We start from the raw sequence: 20,791 nt of genomic DNA, 5'->3' as shown, positions 1-20,791 counted from the left end.
AACATTTCTTAAAAAAAAAAGCCCGTAAACAACGTTTCTCTGAATCTTCCAAAGTATAGAAGAAGATCGTCTGGTATATAGAGAATACTTTTTTTTATTTGCAAATGTTTATATATCTTTGAAGGTTAATTGTAATGTGAAATCTTCCCAAGTTGTTTACACTTAAAATGTATCTGTCATTCATTCGATCATTCAAGAAATACTTACTGAAGAAACATATACATATATGTACACCTAGACATCACAAGAAATGGTGTGGTGGATGGAAAGAAAAGGAATGAGAGATCCAAAGGTACCACCCATGATCTCCATCCTTCAGGGCTTCACTGTGGGTGAGGCCGGGCTGGGAACACACTCATACAGGTCCACTTGAAGTGGGGAGGAATGGTGATTGGCTTCAGTGAGCAAATGAGCCTTTGGATGCTCAGTGAGGCTAAGTGACTTTCGAGGCTGTGTGTCACCATTGGTACACGAAGACCCAGGTCACCCAAGTGCTTGTTAGGGGTTCATGCTCTTGTAGCATAAACACAGGTGCAAACTCCCATCCCGGGAGCTGGGTCTGAAAAGCCCTCAGAATCCCTGCTTGTTTCCAAACACAAGGCCTGGAACCCGGAAGTTGCTCTGCTTCTCCCCACCGGCTTTGGATACAGGCTGGATTTGTGCTGGATGGTTCCAGGGACTTTGTGTTTAATCAACTATTTAATATAACCTACAGGGACATTTTATTTTTTCTATTAGCTTCTTTTTTAATTATCTTGGAGCAAGAAATAGCCTGTAATTTTATTCTTAGAACGCCCCTTCATAAAAACCCTTTTATTGGTGTTTTTTGACTCTGAAACTCATACCATATCTACAATATGGAGAAGCCCAAAATATTTATACTTTTCCTTTTATAATATTAACATGAGAAAAATTATTAATTATGTTTACTTCCTTTCACAGTTCAAATAAGCTACATTTTACTCCACGTTTCTCAGTGGCCTGATAAAGGTGGAATTTGTCAGACGATTTGAGTGAATTTGCATGATAAAGGCTAGGAAATTAAAGGCATTGTATTTGCTAAAACAACCTTTGCGGTCAAGGTTAAATTCGCACAAACTATCGCATATTAAATTAAACTGCATTATTGTTGACATTAATATGTAAGTATTTGTGAAAATAATCTCCCAAATATACAAAATATTTGCTTTAAAATAAAGCTAAATATTTTCTTCATTAACTATTAACTGTAAATGTTAATGTTTATATAATTTTCAAGAACTTACTGAATATGGCTTTTTTTTTCTTGTTAAGATGCATATTTGGATTTGGAAATCCACTGAAATAAATATGAAAGAACTTTCTTAAACTTTCGTTTTTCTTAGGAATAAACTAGGTCTTTTCTACAAAGAGAAATATGAGTGCCATTCGGAATTGCCTAATCATAATTCTGTGAGCTGTTGAAATCAAATAAATGTCTTGGCCAGTTGAGCTGCCAGATGGAATTTTATCTAAAACCAGTATAAGCTTCTTTCATACTTTAGGACTCCTGTGAATGTTATCACACAATCACTTCATACCCCATTTGGAAGATAGCCATGTAAGCATGGAATATGACAATTGTTTAACAGTGCATAGTAAAACTTAAATAATTTATGACTCATGGAAGGAACCATATCCAATTGAAACTTCCAGGGTAATGGAGGTAGGTGGACAGAACCACCCAGGTGTCTTGGAACTGTTCCAGTTCGAATTGGCTAATGAGTTCATAAGACTGAGGCCTCCTTTGCTAGTTTACTTGTCCATTAGCCCAGTGCCACCTAACGTCATGCTGGGACATTGATTTCACATTGATTCACAAAGGAATGCTTTGGGTCACACCGTGACTAGCTCGTCTATAGCAGGTGTCTCTGTGGGACTCTGATTTCAGAATCTGCGCTGTTCAGCTGATGTCATAATCTTTCAGCTGTACCAGCCAGAGCAGAATTTCCAATGCCACCGTGCTCGTCTTAAACTGAATCTTAGTGGACCAGTGTGTTTCCATTATTGATCCATCTGTTCCAGGGATTACCTCACCACAAAGGAGTTAATATGTCTCGTTTGGAGGGTCATGTTTAATTGCGTAGGTCAGCGAAGAATGATAAATGACTGCTTTTTACTTTACATCAAGTCTGTGCCTCCCTTTTGCTCTAACACTGCTGAACAGTACAATCAGGTTCCATAATTGGCACAGCTGGTACCATAAGGATGACATGCAAACTGAAAAAGGTTACTGCTATCGAAAACCTGAGTTAACCAGTCCGGAAAGTTAAATATATAGAATGTCCCTAAACTGATGCTCACAGGAAGCCTCCTGCATCCCACAGGAGCAGAGGAGGCACAGATGGCAGTCTAAGAAAACTTGAAATGACCTTTCCTCTTAAAACAAATGCGTTACCTGAAAGCTGTTTAAATCCTGGTCCAAATGAACCTGGATTTGAACACTCCTTTATAAAAGCTGCAAATCTAAGGGCATTATGAAGTTTAATGTCACATTATAGAATTTTGTTTTTGAAATTAAAAACAATTCCAGGTATCCTTTCAAGGCCCATTGCTGAACTGATTTATTGACTTAGTTCTTTTAATGCCCCTTTTAACTTTACATTTTAAAATGCTGTCAGAGAGCTTTGTTAGACTTTCAAAGCTAGAAAAAGTCATGGTATGTTCATAAGGTGGAAAATTAGGCAGCTGTTAAAAATAAAGATACAGAGGTAAGTTGTACAAGAAGCTGTACAGGATATATTTAAATGGAAAAAGCAGATTATAAAATAGCAGAGTGTGTCCCTCTTTGGGGGAGAAAAATATGTACTCATCTGTATTAGCGTTTGTATATGTGTATTGGTCTCTGGGAGATAAAGGATGGATTTTTTTCTTTCTGCTTATTATTTTTCTACCAAAAACTGTATTTTTTTCTGCCATACAATAGAGTTTTTAAAGTGCACACAAGAGAGTAAAATTGCCTTCCTGATCTAAGATGAGCTTCTTGAAAATACTACTTACTGTCATTTCATTTTTCCTATCAAGCATATTTGTCACCCTACCTTGTGAGCTTTTTCATGTTGTACATTAGTATTTACCTGTGGGATTTTTGTCATTTAAAATAATGCAAAAAGTGTACCTCATGTTCCAAACTGTTGTGAAAATGATACTATACGTACTAGCAAATTCCGTATAGATCTCAAGGACGATTTGTATGTTTAATTTATTTTCTTTAGTTTTATCTCCAGGTGGGTGCTTCTTGGACCAGATTCCATCCGCAATGAACATTTATTAAACACCAAAGATGTACAAATCACATATTATCAGAAATTATAAATGTTGGGGAGTAAGGTTGGAGATGAAGGTTTGCAAGGGTTATAATGAGTTTCTCTTCAGAGTGTGTGTGTGTGTGTGTGTGTGTGTGTGTGTGTGTGTTTAAAGAGGAATGTCTATCCCACCTAAAGATAATAACCCTTATACTTATTACCGTCTGTCTTGGACCTTAATGTCCAAGACATAATTTGGGAATTAATGTTCCAATAGAAGGTGGAGAAAAGTGTGATAAAAGAATAATAATTGAAATATTTTTTTAATTAACAATGAAAATACACAAAAAGTTTATTTCCATTTGGGAAATACCCTAGAAACATTTGGCAAGACTGAAGATTTCTATACCAGACTGTACCCCAATAAGTTTTATAGGAAAGCTCGCAAAGTACAGTTCCATTCGGAAAGGGTTGGTGTAGACTTTGGAGGGTCATTAGAGGTTATTAAAGAATCTGTTCTGCCCTTAACAGAATGCCTGGCCCAGAATATGTATTCACTACATATGTTTTCATCAATTCATTGGGTCCATCAGGAGCATTCTTAGTACACAACGGATCCCTTGGATTGACCATCTCTATATACTAAACATAAAGACTTTAGAGAAGAGTTTCGGCAAGGTCTAAATCTACTGGACATTTCGTTAAGGCGTGTCGATCCCCCACAAGGCCAGTTAATTCCACTGCAAATAATTATTAAAAATAGTAATAATAACCTCTTTGCCCTTCCTGTACAGAAATTGGAATAGTAAGGAGATTGGCCAACCTTTGGCAAAGATGGCATGCAAACTCATCCAATTCATTCAGCCTCAGACCTGTTAGAGTACTGGCCACATTATAATTTGTCTCTTTGCATTTTCTCTTCTGCACGCTGAACTTGGAGGTCCTTAAGGAAAACAATTGTCTGTTACTTGTGTTTCTGTTTTTAGACTCAAGCATATAATAGGGGTTCAAAAATTTTTGACTTTATGAGTAAATAAAAGTTTCTCAAGTGAAAACCCAAGTTTGGGACGCCACATCCTGATGACTGTGTCAACCCCTGTGAGAGTCACTGTCCACTTCTTTATCTCTGATGCCTGGCTGGAAATAGTGCAAAATGTTTGATGAATGGAGAGAGAGAGAGAGAGAAAGAGACAGAGACAGAGAGGGAAGTTCTTCAGTGTTATTAAAACTTCAGAGTTGAGGAATGCTTTTACACGCATTCTCATTTAATCCCTTTAACAAACTGTGCGTGGATTTTCTCATTTTATGGCGAAGCAGCAGGTTCCACATGGTTGAGAGAATCACTGTGGGTCGACCAGCGACTAAATGGTGACACCAGACTAGGATCCAGGTCCCCTTCTCCGCCATCTGTGTCTCTCCTTCTAGGTTAGTAGTTTCAGAAACCGCCTAGTTGACCAAACTAGAAACCTGGAAGTTACTCTCCACGCCTCGTCTCTTTTTCACATCGGTTCAACTGCAAGTTCCAGCTCATTTACCTCCCGGGCACTTGTGAGACCAGCCGTCCTCTTCTCTCCAAGGCTCTGTCTCTGTCTGAGTTCACTAATCCACCATCCAGGCTTCTGGCCTCCAGTCTCGCCCCTTCACGCTGCAGCGTGATCTGTCTACAATGAAAATCTCACTGTGCACTTGCCCCCTGAGTCCTCCACGGCCCAGCTCTCCGCCCCCGTCACCATCTCCCTCCGGTCTCTCCCTTGCCTTGAACCTCTTGCAGCACAGGCTGGAGTCGAGTGCCCCCACATCTTGCTCCAGTTGTCTCCTTCCAGGGTAGAGCCACAGTTTTCTGCCCCCTCCTCCCGTCCCCAGTCCCTTGTTCTGGCCCATTTTGGGTGAATATAGTAGTCACAGAATGAGACTGCAAAGCCTGAGACTTGGAACACAGCTCCCCAGAGGGTAGCTGTCGTTCTTCATCCGTTCCTTCAGCCCAGTCCTCCTCCAGCACCCTCCCCTCCCCAGCCTCTGGGATCCTAAGGTCAGCGCTGGTTTAAAAAGAAAAAAAAAAAAAGAAGCTAGGGAAACTGGATATGGGTGAAAAGCAATTAGCAAAAAAAGCTGGTGTAAACAAATACACACAACAAATGGACAAAACCCAGGCCTGGCCAGGCTCCACCACTGAGGAGGATTTGCTGCTTTGGTTGTTGGCGGCGTGAACCCATTAAAAAGGCTCTTTGTTTACCTCTTCCCCGTCCCTGTGGCCACTCAGGATCCCACCGTGCATTCCATGCTGCTTTCTTTCATGGCAGTTCAGCCTAGCGCTGATGGCCTTTGAAAAAGCACCGCTTTGGGATGGGCCGAGGAGGTTGAGGGGGCACAGTTGCTTCCCATGTGCCCCCTCTACCCGCCCTTTCCCCAAACACACTGCCATCTAGAGAGAAGTACTTCCTGAAGTCTCTTGGTTCCTAAGGTGACCCTGGGCCTTTCTTTCTACCCACTGCTCTCCCATGCCTCTCCGACTTACCTGGCTGATGAAAGTTTAGAAGAACACCCTGTTTTAAAGCTCTTAGAGCCGATGGCCATCCTCAGGTATCACTCACCATGTTGCTGTGCTGGCCGAATGTTCTCTCAGCACAGAGGGAGCTGCTGTTCCCAGAAGTCTGGTCATAGCCATTGGCAGCTCAGATTTCAGCAAATCTGGGAAGTCCAATTGAGATATTAATATTGATATTTGTCCTTGACTATACTGACTCAGATAGTTACCAATCATATTTTTACATATGTGGATATCTGTATTAATGCTTTTTGGGGTTTTTTTGTGTACTTTCAGTTGACTAGTGCTAGTGTTCTTGCCCCAAATAAAATGTATTTAAATAAATGTAAGTTAAATCAAGTTAATCCCTTTTGCAATAATTGAATTATTGTTCTTTGTTACCAGTGACACTGAGCCCTACATCTGGATATGTTACAGTAAATGTGTCCTTTTGCTTTTGTTTACATTCCACTAGGACTTTGGAATCCAAATTATTCTGAAATTGACAAAAAAAAATTAAATCCTCTTACAACTAACCCTTCCAAGAATATTTCTTTGAATACTTCCAATTTTGAGAAACGTTGGTATTCCTAGATTTTAAAATATGAAAGATTTCAATCGTGTTTTGGAAAGGGACATTTTTCATAGTGGGAGAAGGGTGACAGGATGAGTCCAGTTTTCTTAATGTTATTTCACATTAGAAATTGCTCTATATTGAGAGTCACTGTACATCCTGACTTATGCCCATTGTCCAAGCATAATTATTCACTGCACTCTAACAGTGTTCTGGTTTGCATGATAAATTGTGTGTTGTCCCTATCTATATTCTGTTTAGTTATCAAACAACTGATGGAAGGTTTTGGGGGTTTTTTGTTTGTAATTAGGCCTTGTAAAGAAATACAAAAATAAATTCGACTTTTTTAAACTCTAATATTTATGTAGTTTGAGAAAAAACCAATCAGTATTCTTACTCATCCTGCTTGAACTTGGCTTGCCACAGACAAGTTTCTATTTTGGCAGTAACTTAGCTCTTTATCCTCCAGAGCCGTGAAATTGTCCCGATTGCAATTTAAAATTTTTAATTAAATCTGCTAAAATTTGAATGCAAGCTATGTCTTTGGTGATCCAGTGTTTCTAGGCAGTAATCTCCATCAACTGTCTTAGCAGTAAAGTTTCTCCCACCTTTGTGTAATTTATATAATTCTTTCTCTTTTCCTTCTGTGATTTAGGATACTGAAGCTATTCTTCATATAAGGAGAACGTTCACATCTCTTCACGTTATGAAGTTGATAGTTAAATTTTATCTTTGTGCATCTGCCTGTAGGTCTTTGTCTTGCTTTGGTGCTTTCTTGTCTATTTGTTATTGACGGCTTATATCTTTGGTTTTTCTTATTTACTTATTTCTTATTTATTTATTTCTTATTTATTCGTTTATTCATTTCTCATTTCTTTCATTGTTAGTTCTAAGTTTTTCATTTCTTATTTTTCGATATCTTCCAGAGGTGCCTTGTTTCAGAACTCACTGTTGTTAGTTCTTTATCAGCTAATTTCAAGTACATTAGCAGCTTTTCTTAACTTCCTTTAGCTCTAATATGTAAATTATATACTTTGAGTCTGCCTTTTAAAAAATGTTATCAATATCTTTTACATTCTCAAATTGAATTTGGCTGTCTTTTGCACGATCTCTAATGAGGTTCCCTCCCCCTCCTAATCTTTCCCTTTGTAATATTACCATGTTAGCATATATACTTTAATTTTCTAATACAATAAATGAGATAAGATATCTTTGCCTTTTGATTGATTTGAAAATGGGTGAGACATCACATTTTCACCTATTTGTCTTGGAGCAGACATAAGATGGTAGTTCAGTGACTGTGACAAATTCCCAGAGTGATTTTAAATTAGCAAAATATCTTGGCCACTCTTAGAGATGACTTTTCATAGTTACTGTACATAAGCGTTGAGTCACTATCATTAAAAACAGACATATAAAATGGAAAATATAAATTTCATTTTACACTCTGATAAAGTCCCTAGTGAGGATTTGTAACATATGTATTAGCTTAAAATTGAAAACTATTTGGGGCTTCTAAAAATATGACCTTTAAATTTAAACCAAATTAGTTCATTAACTCTTGGACAGAATAGAGTTAACTTTCTACTGTAAATAATGCATTTGAAAGCACATGTCCACAGAAAATAGATGCCATAAGTAAGCTGTTCTATGACTGAATGTCACAAAATCTGCAAGTCCAATGGTATAAAAAAAAAGTCGTATTCAGGAGGAGAACTTGGGTGGAGTAACAGGAAAGTTTAATAGAAGAAAGGAGGTCAGAGAAATGACTGGGAGCGGTTAAAAGGGCTTTCTTACCAAAAAATGTCTTTGTCTGCTTGCGACTTTTCTATTGTGTTATTATTATTTTTAATGGATCTTTCTCTCACAAACACACACAAAAGGAAAACAGAATGAAGGTTGTTACTAAATATGTAGTCCCATTGTTGGCTCAGTGTCCACCATCTTGCTATAGCAGATGACAGTTTATTATTAAGGGTCGGCATTTGAAGGATGTTGGTTTGATAAAGTATAACCCCTAAGCCACTTCCCTAACATGATCTTTCTAATATCTTCAAAAAGTTTCTGAGGCTTATCTCGTTCTAATCTTGTCTGGCAGTGTGACAAATGCCTCGGGGAAGAGGGAAGGATATAACCTGTCTTCAGAGATTTATAGCCTTTCAAGCATCACAAATCCTGTAAGACATTTCTGTTCTTTTGGAGGATAGGATGCTATTAATATTTTTCATATTATTAACACGAGTTAGCCATATTATTACCAGTTATCAGAACTGAGGATGGTACCTGCATCTTTTGCATGGAGATGGCACTTTTGACCTGCCAAGATTAAGGGATATTTTTTCCAGAATCAGATGCACATCAGTTCTTGCCTAACCTTCCTTGTGAATGGTGGTGGCCATATGTGAGATATCTGTCCAGGGTTGGGGATACTGGTTCAGCCATGGCAAAGCTCAGACATAACTAAATAAGGGTCTAGTCCAGAATAAAATATAAAAATAGTAAATGCTTGCCTTCAGTGCAAAATTGGATCACATATTCTCTCTCTCACTCTGTCTCTGACGTTATTTCCACACTATCCAACAAATAGCCCCAGACAATAGAAATGCTATAAATAAGTTTGAATACCGAGTCCAAAGACTAAGACTGTCTAAATGTTGAAAGATTTCCCATTTTATCTGTGGTATCTAAAAATTTAATTCTCCACCTTAAGTTTGAAGAACTTGTTCCTGTTTATTTCTTTTCCAGTGTAGACAGAACTATTGGTTAGCAATTAGTTTGGGGAAGTAATGTTTAGGGAACATGGATAAAATTGTCTTACTTGCCTGCGGTTTGTGTATTGTATTAAACTCTTCAGCACAGGCTCCAACTTCGCACCTGGAATGTAGCTTCCCCTGCCGTGGGAACTTGATAGGGACGTGTGTAATTATGATCAGTCAGATCAGGGAGAATCAGTGCTGGAGCCGAGGACAGGTCCATTGCCAATATCTCAGGAAAGAGAGACTAGGATATTTCCCTTCACGTGGAAAGGCGTCTTAAGTAGGTTTTTTTCGGGTACATTTTAATCAGGAACAGGCATTTAAGCATCTTGACATTAAATAACTCTTCTGAATATAAGATCTCTGACAGCTCAAGTGGATTATATAGGTTAATGTTATTTTCTAAAAGCCACCGGGACACAGTTTGAAATGAGGTATGATGGCAATGACAAGAGAGAAAAAGTGAGTTCTTTGTAGGAGTTCTGATGCATGTCTAGCACTTCACAGAGGCCTGAACTCATTGTCACTTTGATTTTCTTTTTGGAAGTAGAAATGCTTGTTTTTCAAACTCCTTGCTGCTCCCAGTTTATTAATTTTCTACTGAAATTTATCCTTGACACTGTAGTCTAAAAGCTGGGACATCTCACAAATGGAAAATATACACAATCGTGCAATTCAGTACACTTGGTTAAATGTCAGATTTTTAAAAAAATTTCCTGCCTGTTTGTTAGCTATTTAACTAAAAAAATGAACTAATATAAGTACACTTCCAACGGTGTCTTCTGCCTTCTCAGTATTGCTTCTCTTGGCTGCGGTTCATACCATATCAACCATCTCTATCAGCTCTGGCTCCTCTATGGGAAAATGAAGTTCTTTAAAAGAAAATAAGGTCATAAAAGCCAAGAAATAGCACTTTATTACTTTCTATAAGAAGACTTTTAAAACAGAGTGTTTCTTTGTAGCTTAGTGGCCCAAAGGCAACAGTAGTGCTTGTCTCCTCGAGCTTGTGGTCCAGCGCCCACTCCTGGCTGGCATCTGCTGGCCCAGGGTAAAGCCAGCGGGGACCCAGACAAGCAGCGTCCTGTTAGAGACCCTCAGTGCATTTTCCACAACAGCTTCGGAATTTTCCTAAGGCAATTTCACATCTGGAATTTTAAAGAAAGCTTGCCCTTCAATAAAATGGTAGTAAATCTTAGGAAACATTGTGGGTTTTTTTGTTTTAATTAACCTGGCATTTCTCTACTAAACCATTAACAAATTATTGGTTGTTCCCTCCCTTTTACACCCTTAATGGTAATAATGGACAAAGAGAAGAATTATGAAATGCTCTTTTGTGTGTTACTTTTGAATTAAGGTGGCATAAATATTTCACAGAATATCTGGTACAGTTTTTACATGAGAATATGTATGCATGAATCTAAGGTATAAATATTACATTTTATTCATGTGAAGTAGCCTTATTATGAAGATGTGGAGTTTGTATGATGAGACAGTATGGAAACACATTTCTAATGGGTGGCTTGTGTGTGACATGCCTTTATCCCGGCTTTAGTGACACTGTCTTGCTTGGAATCCCTATTTGGAGGCTGTCATCACTACAATATGCCAATTACTAAGCATGTGAAGTATTTCTTTAAAGGCAATTTTAATGACTCTAGCCTGCTATTAGAATAGTCTAATCAAATTGTGAAAGCGACAGTTTCTTATTTTAACATGTCAAAGCTATTCACTTTTTGATTGAAAAAACAGTGATGATTTTGGGATGAGTATCTTTGCATGTGTTTGAGGAGCCTTTTTTCTATAGATAGAAAAACTTTGCATGGTTACATAAAACAATCATGAAACCTAGAATTTTGACTTGCCAGTTCTGTAAAAACAAGATGACTCCCACAGAAACCTCAGAATCGTAATAACTCAAGTGTTCTGTGAATTGTGCATGACGGATAACATAAGGATGGATCCAGCCCTTGCAACTCCTAAAGGAACTTTTAAACAAACATAGGCATGCTTTTGTAGAGAATTGGCAGAAAGGAAGAGAGGATGGTGTGTGAATAGGTGATATAAAATCTAGAATTCTATTATTGATTTGTCCCCCAATTTAAAGGGAAGCATATGGCGGCAGCGGGGGAGGGGCGGTAGTTGCAAACTAGAGCTCGTGTCCTTCTCTAGTGTACGGAGGGACTTGAACTATTTGAGCTCACAAGTTATTTAGAATTTGAAATGCATTTCCCAGATGATGTGACCAGTTACAGTTCCCTTGCTTCCTTCATTTGTCCCTTCCTTCATCCATTTCACAGACACTTGCTGAGTTGCTCCTTGGTCCAGACACTGTTCCCAGGCCAGTCCACGAGAAGTTAAAGCAGAATGCAGATGTGTTGAATAAACTTTCTTTATTGAAAAAGAATTCAGCCATTGTCTCGAACCCTCCCCAAGGCTTAGCTCGGTGTAGCTAGAACAAGGTTTCCTGTCGCCGCCGAGCAGCGCCCAGCAGTCACCACTCTGGTGGAAGTTAATGGTCTGTCTTGGTCTGGGTCCTACGCTGAGTTGTAAGCTCTTTGAAGGCAGGGCAGTATCTCCTTCCAGCCTGGGTGCCTGGCATGTTGTAGGTGCTCAGAAATATTTGTGGAGCAGATCTCTGTGTTATCCAATTGAATCCTTCTTTGAAGCCCCTAATGCACTTATGTGTAGTACTAAATTAAGAAGTCGGGATTGACCGTACAGACTTGACTAACTGTGGAACTCACTTGTTGAGTCATTTAACAAAGACTTATTGAGGCCCTACTTTGTGCCAGACCCTGTCTCTGAATAAGGGTCAGGATGCAAGAGCACAGACCTGAAGCCAGACTGTGAGTTTGAATCCTGTCTACAACACTTACTAGCTGAGCCAGGTAGGTCATTTAACCTCTTCTGTAAAGTGGAGGTAATAACAGTCCCTCCCTTAAAAAGTTGTTGTAAGGATTAAACTAATTGCTTTCAATACAGTGCTCAGGCCCTATAGAGGTATCTGTTATTACTGTTGTTGTGCTGTTGTGTTGGTGCTTATTAGAAAGATCAAAGACAAGCGTGTCGTGAGCTGAAGCTGGACAGATAGGACGACCGGGTGTCCCTGTTTGGGGCTTCACCCTCAGCCCTGGGAAGCCACTGAAACCTTGTAAGCTGGGGGAGGGTGGTGATGAAGTCTGTCTGTAGCTTTATGCGTCTGCCAGGGCCAGAGAACCCCGTTCAGTGAATTCAACAAGCAGTTGCTTAAGGCACCCTTGTAAGTGGCCACTTGAACATAATCAATAGGGCTTTATGTCTGAATCACAGAAAAGAATATGGATTGTGTTCAGGAACTGAGTGGGGTGGTAAATATGTTTGCTTACCTTCAAAGTGGAATTAAGAGATACATAATATTACAGACCTACCTTCAGGCTGTTTGTAAAGAAAATCAAATTTGGTGATTAAATGCTGAAAAGTGTAATTCTTTTTACTCTCTGGGCCCCTTAGAATAATGGAAGGTTTATATGCCGTGGGAATAAGAGTAAGGTTATTGCTAATTCTGAGTAACCAAGTAGCATATAAAGAAAATGCTGTATAGAAATAACGGTCATTCTAGAAGGGTTTTTGAGGGATGAATTTAAAAAGCTATTCTTTAATAAGTAACCTTTATTTCTCATTGTTAAAATATTTAGAATGTATTATAACTTACAAGTATTCATTTGTTGTATTTTAAAATTGGATTAAACTATAAATAGAATGAGAAAAATGTCGACCCTGAGCTCTTGTGTCATTTGAAACTTCACAAAACATTGGAAATAATTATTTTTGTACTTCTTTAAAAAATTCATTATGTGTATGTAGTACTCAGGTAAATATATATTGTGAAAAATTTTAAATTTTAGAGGCAGAGATAAGTAAACCAAAAAAAAAGAAACATTGTTAAACTGATTTGTATACTCCCACGTAAAGATTATTGTTTTCCATACGTTTAAACACAATAATACTACTTAAATCCAAAAAAATATTTGGGCTGATTTATTCTGTTTTCCTCTATATTCTAACTTGTGTGGGGTGTTTTTTTGTTTGTTTGGTGAGGAAGATTGGCCCTAAGTTAACATCTGTGCCAGTCTTCCTCTATTTTTTGTACACATGCTGTGTGAGATGCCTCCACAGCATGGCTTGATGAGTGGTGTATAGGTCCATGCCTGGGATCAAAACCTGCGAATCCCGGGCTGCTGAAGCAGAGTGCACCTACTTAGATCACTACACCACCAGGCTGACCCCAGGATTTGTGTATTCTAAAAGAGTTTGAAGGGGCCGGCTCCATAGCCGAGTGGTTAAGTTTGCATGCTGTGCTGTGGTGGCCCAGGGTTCGGATTCTGGGTGCGGACATGGCACCACTCGTCAGGCCACGTTGAGGCGGCGTCCCACATCCCACAACTAGAAGGACGTGCAACTAAGATATACAACTGTGTACGGGGCGGGGGTTTGGGGAGATAAAGCAGAAAAAAAAAAAAAAGAAAGAAAAGATTGGCAACAGTTGTTAGCCCAGGTGCCAATCTTTAAAAAAAAAAAAAAAGAGTTTGAAGAGTTTTTTTTAAAGCTACCCACCCAAAGCGATACTTTTAAATGGACCATCCCATCTAAGTGTTTATCTTGCACTACCTAGTAAGGTACTCTATGTAAGAAAAAAAAAAATTCTAGGTCCATTCTGTTTTATCCAACCAGAGGAATTTTTTTCTTTTCTTGAGGAAGATTAGCCCTGAGCTAACATCTGCCACCAATCCTCCTCTTTTTGCTGAGAAGATTGGCCCTGAGCTAACATCCATGCCCATCTTCCTCTACTTTATATGTGGGATGCCTGCCACAGCATGGCTCGATAAATGGTGCATAGGTCTGCGCCCAGGATCCAAACTGGCGAACCCTGGGCTGCTAAAGCACAGCGTGCGAACTGGAGGAATTTTTATATTAATACCTGTTATTGCCAAGTGCTCTAGGCAAAGAGTTGATGAAGGGAACAGGAATCTAGGTTTTAGGGGGAAAGTTCTGTGTTGTAAAACCTCCACCATGAATAGAATTTGGACTTGTTCGCATTCACAAATTCATTCCCTTTATTCTCTTGGGTTTGGCTAAAAGTCTTCTATAAATTTAAAACTTCCCCTTTTTAGTAGGAATTTGCCTCACCTCTTGTGATGCTTAGCTGTCTTATAGGGTTCTAGTTCCTCCATTGAATAACTTGCGACCTATTAACGAGTCTAAAAGGGACATAAAGAAGTCATCGCCTGCCTTTGGAACACATTCGCATCCTATTCCAGACTCCTTTTTAAAAGATAATTAGGGAAATAAATTTCCATAGTTTTCTTGGAAATAGTGTCTTTTTCCAACTACAATTTTGGCCATCTTTATAGTATTTTACTTAGTTCTCCAAGTTTCCATTGAAAAATTATGAGTTATTTTACTTTTTTTCCTTTTTTGTTCATTTGTATTTTCTAATTTCTTTACAATAAGAATGAGAGGTACTGTATAATAAGCACTCTATATGCAAGGCTTCCATGCATTCTCTCTTTTATTCTTTATAATAATAAGCAAATGAATTCCATTCTAAGACCATTTATAGTATCAGCTTATTTAATGCTTATCTCAGCTGGATGGGTGTTTTTATCGTCCCCATTTTTCAAAGGAGGGAACTGAGGCAGAAGTCAGTGATTTGCCCCAGGTCACCTGGGTAAGTGGCAGAACCAGGCTTGAACCCAGGGAGTCCAATCATAGAACCCACTCTCTTAACGGCTATACTGTGGTACCTTTCACCCCATCAGGTTCGGATTGCCTGATGTTATCTGTATTTTACAGATGACGAAACTGGAGCCGAGAGAAGTTAAGTAACTTACCCGAGGCGACCTACCTGGGAAATGGTGGAGCTGGGGAGACACCCAACTTCCTCTGATTCTAGAGCCCATATGCCTTTTAATAACAATACAATAGACATATTTGTTTGGAAAAATAAAATTTAAAAAAACCTGAAGGTGGTGTACAAATAGTCATATTCTAAGACACCACTTCTTTGTTTGCCATAAAATTTGTGTGTTTACTCAACTTTAAAACAAGGTCGTTTGCACATTTCTGATAAAGCTGCTGCTTGCTACTACTGCTCGCAGCTCCCTGAGCCCAACTCATTTAACTTTCTCCCTCAGTTCCTTTTCCAAAGAAGAGAGAGGATGCCCTCTTCCTGGCAGTGATGCCCCTGGCGGTGTGATCCCTCAGGAATCTTGATGATTCCTCAGACTTTCCTGCCAGTTCCTGCAATGAGGTTGGCCATAATGATAATGAGAATAAAAATAACAGATATAACTCTCATTTTTGGGGCACTTTGTCTGTTTGAGGCTCTGGGCTAAGCACTTTTCATACATTCTCTTATTTGATTTTCACTTTATGGCGGTTACTATTATTGTCTCCATTTTACAGAAATAGAAAACAAGATATAATGACATGAAGTAACTTTCTTGAATGTGTACAGGTAGTGAATGGCTTATGGAGCTTTCAGTCAGTATCTGTCATACTTTACAAACCCATCTTTTTAATGCCCATGCCATTCTGTGGGTTAAGGACTATAGTGATGACTAGTTAAACATTATAGAACTAGAGTGGGGTTTTTTGGTGGGCTGGGGTGGTGTGGATCAGCTGCTTCTTCCCAACTGGTCTAAAAACTTCAAAATCCTTCATTACATTGGTTAAAAGCTCTATGGTGTCTGCCTATGCAATTAGCTGGACTCTGGTATTGGACCCATCCTAAAGCAGAGTCTTTTCAGAAGGGAGGATGTCCAAATAAACACCCTCCTCCCCTGGACCACACATGGAGAGGAGAAACCAGCTTGAAGCTATTGGCCTAATGTGTGTGTTTCTCTTTCCTCTTCTCTCCTCTTCCTTTATTTATTTGCCGCCATACGGAGATGGCGCCCTTATTCTTTACAGGTGGATCAATATTTACAGCCATTCAGAGGAAGCACTGGCTCTTCCCATTCTATAAGCTGCTGTGTAACAAAAGCTGCCTGTCTTCCTGGGGTCCTTCACATCTGCTTGCAGAACTGCAGTTAGAATTACCAGGAGCTCTGAGAGATGGCAGGCTGAGAGGAATTTTGTTTGGGGCGCTCCCAGCCATCTTCCTGTTTGCTGGGAATGGAAAATAACCCTGCTACACAGAGGTCTCGGACCCAGAAGGTGGAGATGTGCTTCACAGTAGACATGTCTTTCTTCATCTTTATTTTTTCTCATGATCGCCTCAACATTCTGATGTGTGATCACAACCATCTGTACAATTATAGTTATTTAACCTACTGTAAGTTTAAAATTGAAGGTTGCATAGGTACATATTAACAAGGGTGGTGCTGATAAATAAAAAATAGAGGCAGCTGATCACAACAGTGTTTTTAAATTAATGAATGTGATTGGCTTTAATTATAAAAAAAATACTTGTGTCTAGCAGGCTTCCTCAATAAGGCTCTTTTATGCTGACTGCGGCACATTTTTTCCTTAAATAATTGCAGAGCTCAGCTTTATCATTAAGCAGATGGTTTCTATTAATTCCCAAGGAAAGTAAATGATTGCAATTAACCGAATACTCAAAACTTGAGGATTTCAGAGTTCAGTCCTGCAACGTTAGGAATGAATCTCTGTCACCCTTTTTTTCAAGGGACGTGAAGAGGAACTCTTTCGACAATTTCATAATGTCTCCCATATTATAGAGGGCCTTTGAAAGTAATTTTGAGAGTTCTCAAAGCTAAGTTAGTGCTAATTCCCTGGTGCCTGGCTGGTTCTAAATTTTTGTCGTGGTTTTTGGTCTCTGTTTTTGTTGTTCTTGTAGTGGAGAAGGGTTGAAAATATTCTAGATAAATTTGAGTATCAGCTGAAAGGAGTTCAAAAACTCTGTAAATTCAGGCGGTGCCACAGAGGTTATTTCTTTTAAATAAATGCTACGTTGCTTTTTTTGCCCTGTTGTACGACATATGTGAGAATATTTCATTGGCAGTTTCAAAGAAAAGATAAATTGGTGGAGGATGTCCCCATGCAAGTCCACCCTTGCCTCCCATTAAATAAACTAATGTTTGCAGCGGATTTTTTCACACTTGTTGATTTTAGCCAGATAATATTGATTCTTCTCTTCTTCATTTTGAAGTTTTGTCATTTGCTCAACACATTTTTTGTTTGGGTGGGCTACTGTGTATGAGATGCTGGGGCTGGAAGGAGAAAGGATTTAGTTGCTGATTTCAAGAAGTTTACAAAGCAGGTGCAAAGAGACATTGTAAATCACAGTTCTCTGAGATGCAAGGCTGGGAGTGCCTCAGCACATGAGCAGGTGTCAAGAAAGAGTCAGAGCAGAGATAGTACTTGAGGTAAGGCTAGAAGGATGAATAGAAGTTTCCCAAGTTGTCAGCATGGTGGGGAGGGAAGAGTGTGTGCAAGGCAGGGGGGCCCCAAAGCAGACTAGGTGCAGGGACCTTTCAGGTAATTAGATGTTGCCGGAATGCAAATTTCAAGGGAAGCATGTTGGAAGCTCAGGTCAGACTGGTCGGCTGGGGCCAGGTAATGATGGCCTTCTATGCTTTGCTCTGGAGGAGTTCAGATTTTATCCTGTAGGTGATACTCTTTGTGGCAGCACTCCGGAGAATAGATGAGTTAGAGAAGGTGAGACCAGACTGGGGAGATCAGTAAGCATCTACTACTGCAAAACCAGGGCGGGGAGAGAGTCTGTGGTGACCTGTAGGTTTCTGGTTTAGGCAACTGTTGGGAGAAGGCATGCCCATTCTGTGAGATAGGGAATGTGGAAGGAGAAAGTAAGGGTGCCTTTGAGTCATCCAAGTGGACATGGTCCATATGCAGTGGGTGTGGAGGGTGAGCGTGTTACACGGTCCCCCCTCATCCCCAGAGCATAAAGGAGACACAGGGCTTTGAGTCACAATAGGCCCTACCCTCCAAACTCTGCATATAACTCATGATACTAGGTCAAGATAAACTTTACAACAACAGATATTCTAACCTTTGGTTCCTCTTTGTGTTTCTTAAGCTATTTATTTTGCATCCACACAAACCCCTTTGGAGAGGATTCTGCTCTAGCTTGTTTGATGTATGTTCTTACCCTCACCAAGCTTCAGTGGTTCCTCTGGACGCCACACGTGCTGAGAACCCTGGGAAATGAGGAACGCTGGGATGGGTGCAAATCGTTAATTAATGTTACTCCTAATACTTTAATTCTAGCTTCCAGTGGGGAGAGGTGACCTTTATCTATAAACCTGGAAGCCACACAAGTTCTCTCCCTTCTTCCTACACCAAATCACAGAACCTTCTGAAACTCAAGTCTGCATCTTTATTTATCATTGGTTTAAATTGGAGTTGGGGGCTGGACAAGACAGCACATTCTTTGCATCTGAAATGACGACCTCTGTCTTCCTCGCCTCCTCTCCAAATACTGACCTTTAAAGTCCAGCTCAAATTCCACCCCCTCCCTCTTTGACCACACCTCCTGAAAGTGCGCCAGCCCTTGCTCTTTGGAACGTGTTATTTTGCACCGATTATTCACCACTTAGCTTCTGCTGCCTTGTGTAGGTAGTTACTCCAGTGTGCATGGATCCCTTCTACTCCCAGGTAGAACTCTCCTCAGAGGAGTACCCTGAAGTCCTCTTTGTCATCTATATTATGCTTAGGTTTAGGAAGCACATAATAAATATTTTTGTGTTAATATATTAGGGGGTTTAAAAGATATAAGATAGGGTTTTTTTCCTACTACATATACTGTGAATGTTCAACTTTGATTTTTCCTCTCATGAATTAAAATTATCAATTATAAACATAGCTGCCTTTATTAGAAACATAACATTGTTAATCTGAGAACCTTGGAAGTGGGTTTATCCCGTTCCTAGCTTTTAATCTGATTTGACCTAATAATAATAGCTCATGTTATTTGAGTATCACATATGTTATCCCCTTCAGTCTTTAAAAATAACATCATGAATTAGGAGTATTACTTTTTCCATTTTACAGTTAGGGAAAATGGGCATTAGAGACCATAAGTAACCTCCTCCAGAGACACTCAGCTGTGAAGAGGCAAAGCTGGGCCATGTGCCCAGCTGGGTTCAGCTCCAGCTCCAAATGCTGGGGTTTTATCCATTGCATTGTGCTGCTGCTTTTGTGCATCTATTACATTGCATAATCTGTCAGAGAACCTTCTGGATACCTACTATTAGCCTCATTTACAGATGGTTAACTCTATCTGGCTCCCAAATGCTTGCTCTTTAGACCAGACAGCACTTCCTCTTAGTAGCAGTTGCTAGGAAGATGCCTCAGGTGGAGGCTTGAGGTAGCTCGTCTCTAAGAGCCTTCCCAGGCTAAGATTCTGTGTTTGTAAAAGCTAGATATGTAAGGGAAATAACATTACAGGCGTAGAAATTATTCCAGCTAGAGAAAGTAATTTCAGATCTGCTCCAGGTCGCTCCTCTTCATAAGAAGACACGAATACTTGGAAACTGCAACTAATTACAAAAAATATAAAAACAAAAACTCAGGGTATATTTTGTCACAACTGTTAACAAGTCATCAAAATGGCCGGTTCGGATTTCTCTTTCTTTCTTTTTCCCTTCGTGCAAAATAGTTGAAATGCAATGAAAGTGAGAGGCCCAACGACAGACAACAACAAAACAAATAGAGTTCTTGGAAAATTCACGAAACTGCATCGTCCAGCCAGTAAATTTAAGAGTTTTATTGCCTTGTTAGAGAATTTGATAATCATTAAAGTCAGCTTGAAAAATTGTAAAGTACTAAATGGAAGATTCATCACTTTAAAGGGTTCCAAGTGAAGAATATTTACTTCTTTCATTAATTTGCCTCAAAAATTCCTGAAAGCTGGATAGAGTCAGCAGCAAGTCAGGTGAAAAGTTCCTTCCATCGTATGAATCTGTTTTCATTTAACTTTTATTAATGTCCACAACTCCCATTTTGTCTCTATGTAACATAATTTTGTCTGTGATTGATTACCAGTCCATTTCAAATTTACCTGTACTCTGATTTAATTAGATTTACCCTTAAGCAATGTGTTTTGAGACATATTAATGAGGTGGGAGTCTTTTCGGAGCGTTCATAATTTATACATCCTTTTTTTTTCTCCTTTGTCTTGGCATCAAACTTCAAATTCTACAAGGCAAAGGGCTGAATTCTGAGCCTCTGTGACTCCGGGGAGGGTCTTCCATATATTTTCAGGCGTGTTTGCTCATCATTAGAAAGATTACTTTCTTACATCTAAATTCTTCTTTTCTCTGCTGGCAGTTGAGAATTTACTTGAAAAAAAAATCTTTTTGCTGCATAGAGTTTTTTTAGAGTCATTCGAATTAGTTTCCTGATTGTTCTCCTGTAAAAAGTATTTTAGTGTGTTGAATTTTAATGTTTTCCAAGAATATACTAAAAGATACAAATAAGCAATTTAATGTATGTAACTTTGGGAGATGACGTATTTCTCCTACATTCTGCTCAGTGCATAGTTGCTGTGAGAAACTGTAGAATGCAGCCCGGCTTTATGCATCTGGAGATCTGTGTCATTCATCCAATGACATTCAACAGTATTTTTAAACCCTCTAACTATGTTCTCGTTGCTGTCAGAATTCAGTGTGGTAGCCCTGGGTTCATACCCACTTCTCCTCCAAAGCAAGAA

General features: G+C 39.2%; 1 protein-coding gene across 4 annotated transcripts in view; it reads left to right on the top strand.

Annotated features, from left to right (window-relative positions):
- PRICKLE1 (prickle planar cell polarity protein 1) overlaps positions 1–20,791 on the top strand; it is a 103,292-nt gene that overhangs the window by 16,068 nt on the left and 66,433 nt on the right. The gene's annotated exons all lie outside the window — the stretch shown is intronic.

This window comes from Equus przewalskii, chromosome 5 (assembly GCF_037783145.1).
Source record: "Equus przewalskii isolate Varuska chromosome 5, EquPr2, whole genome shotgun sequence".
NCBI lineage: Eukaryota > Metazoa > Chordata > Mammalia > Perissodactyla > Equidae > Equus > Equus przewalskii.
The sequence above is the reverse complement of the archived record's forward strand: the minus strand, read 5'-3'. Positions and strand labels throughout refer to the sequence as shown.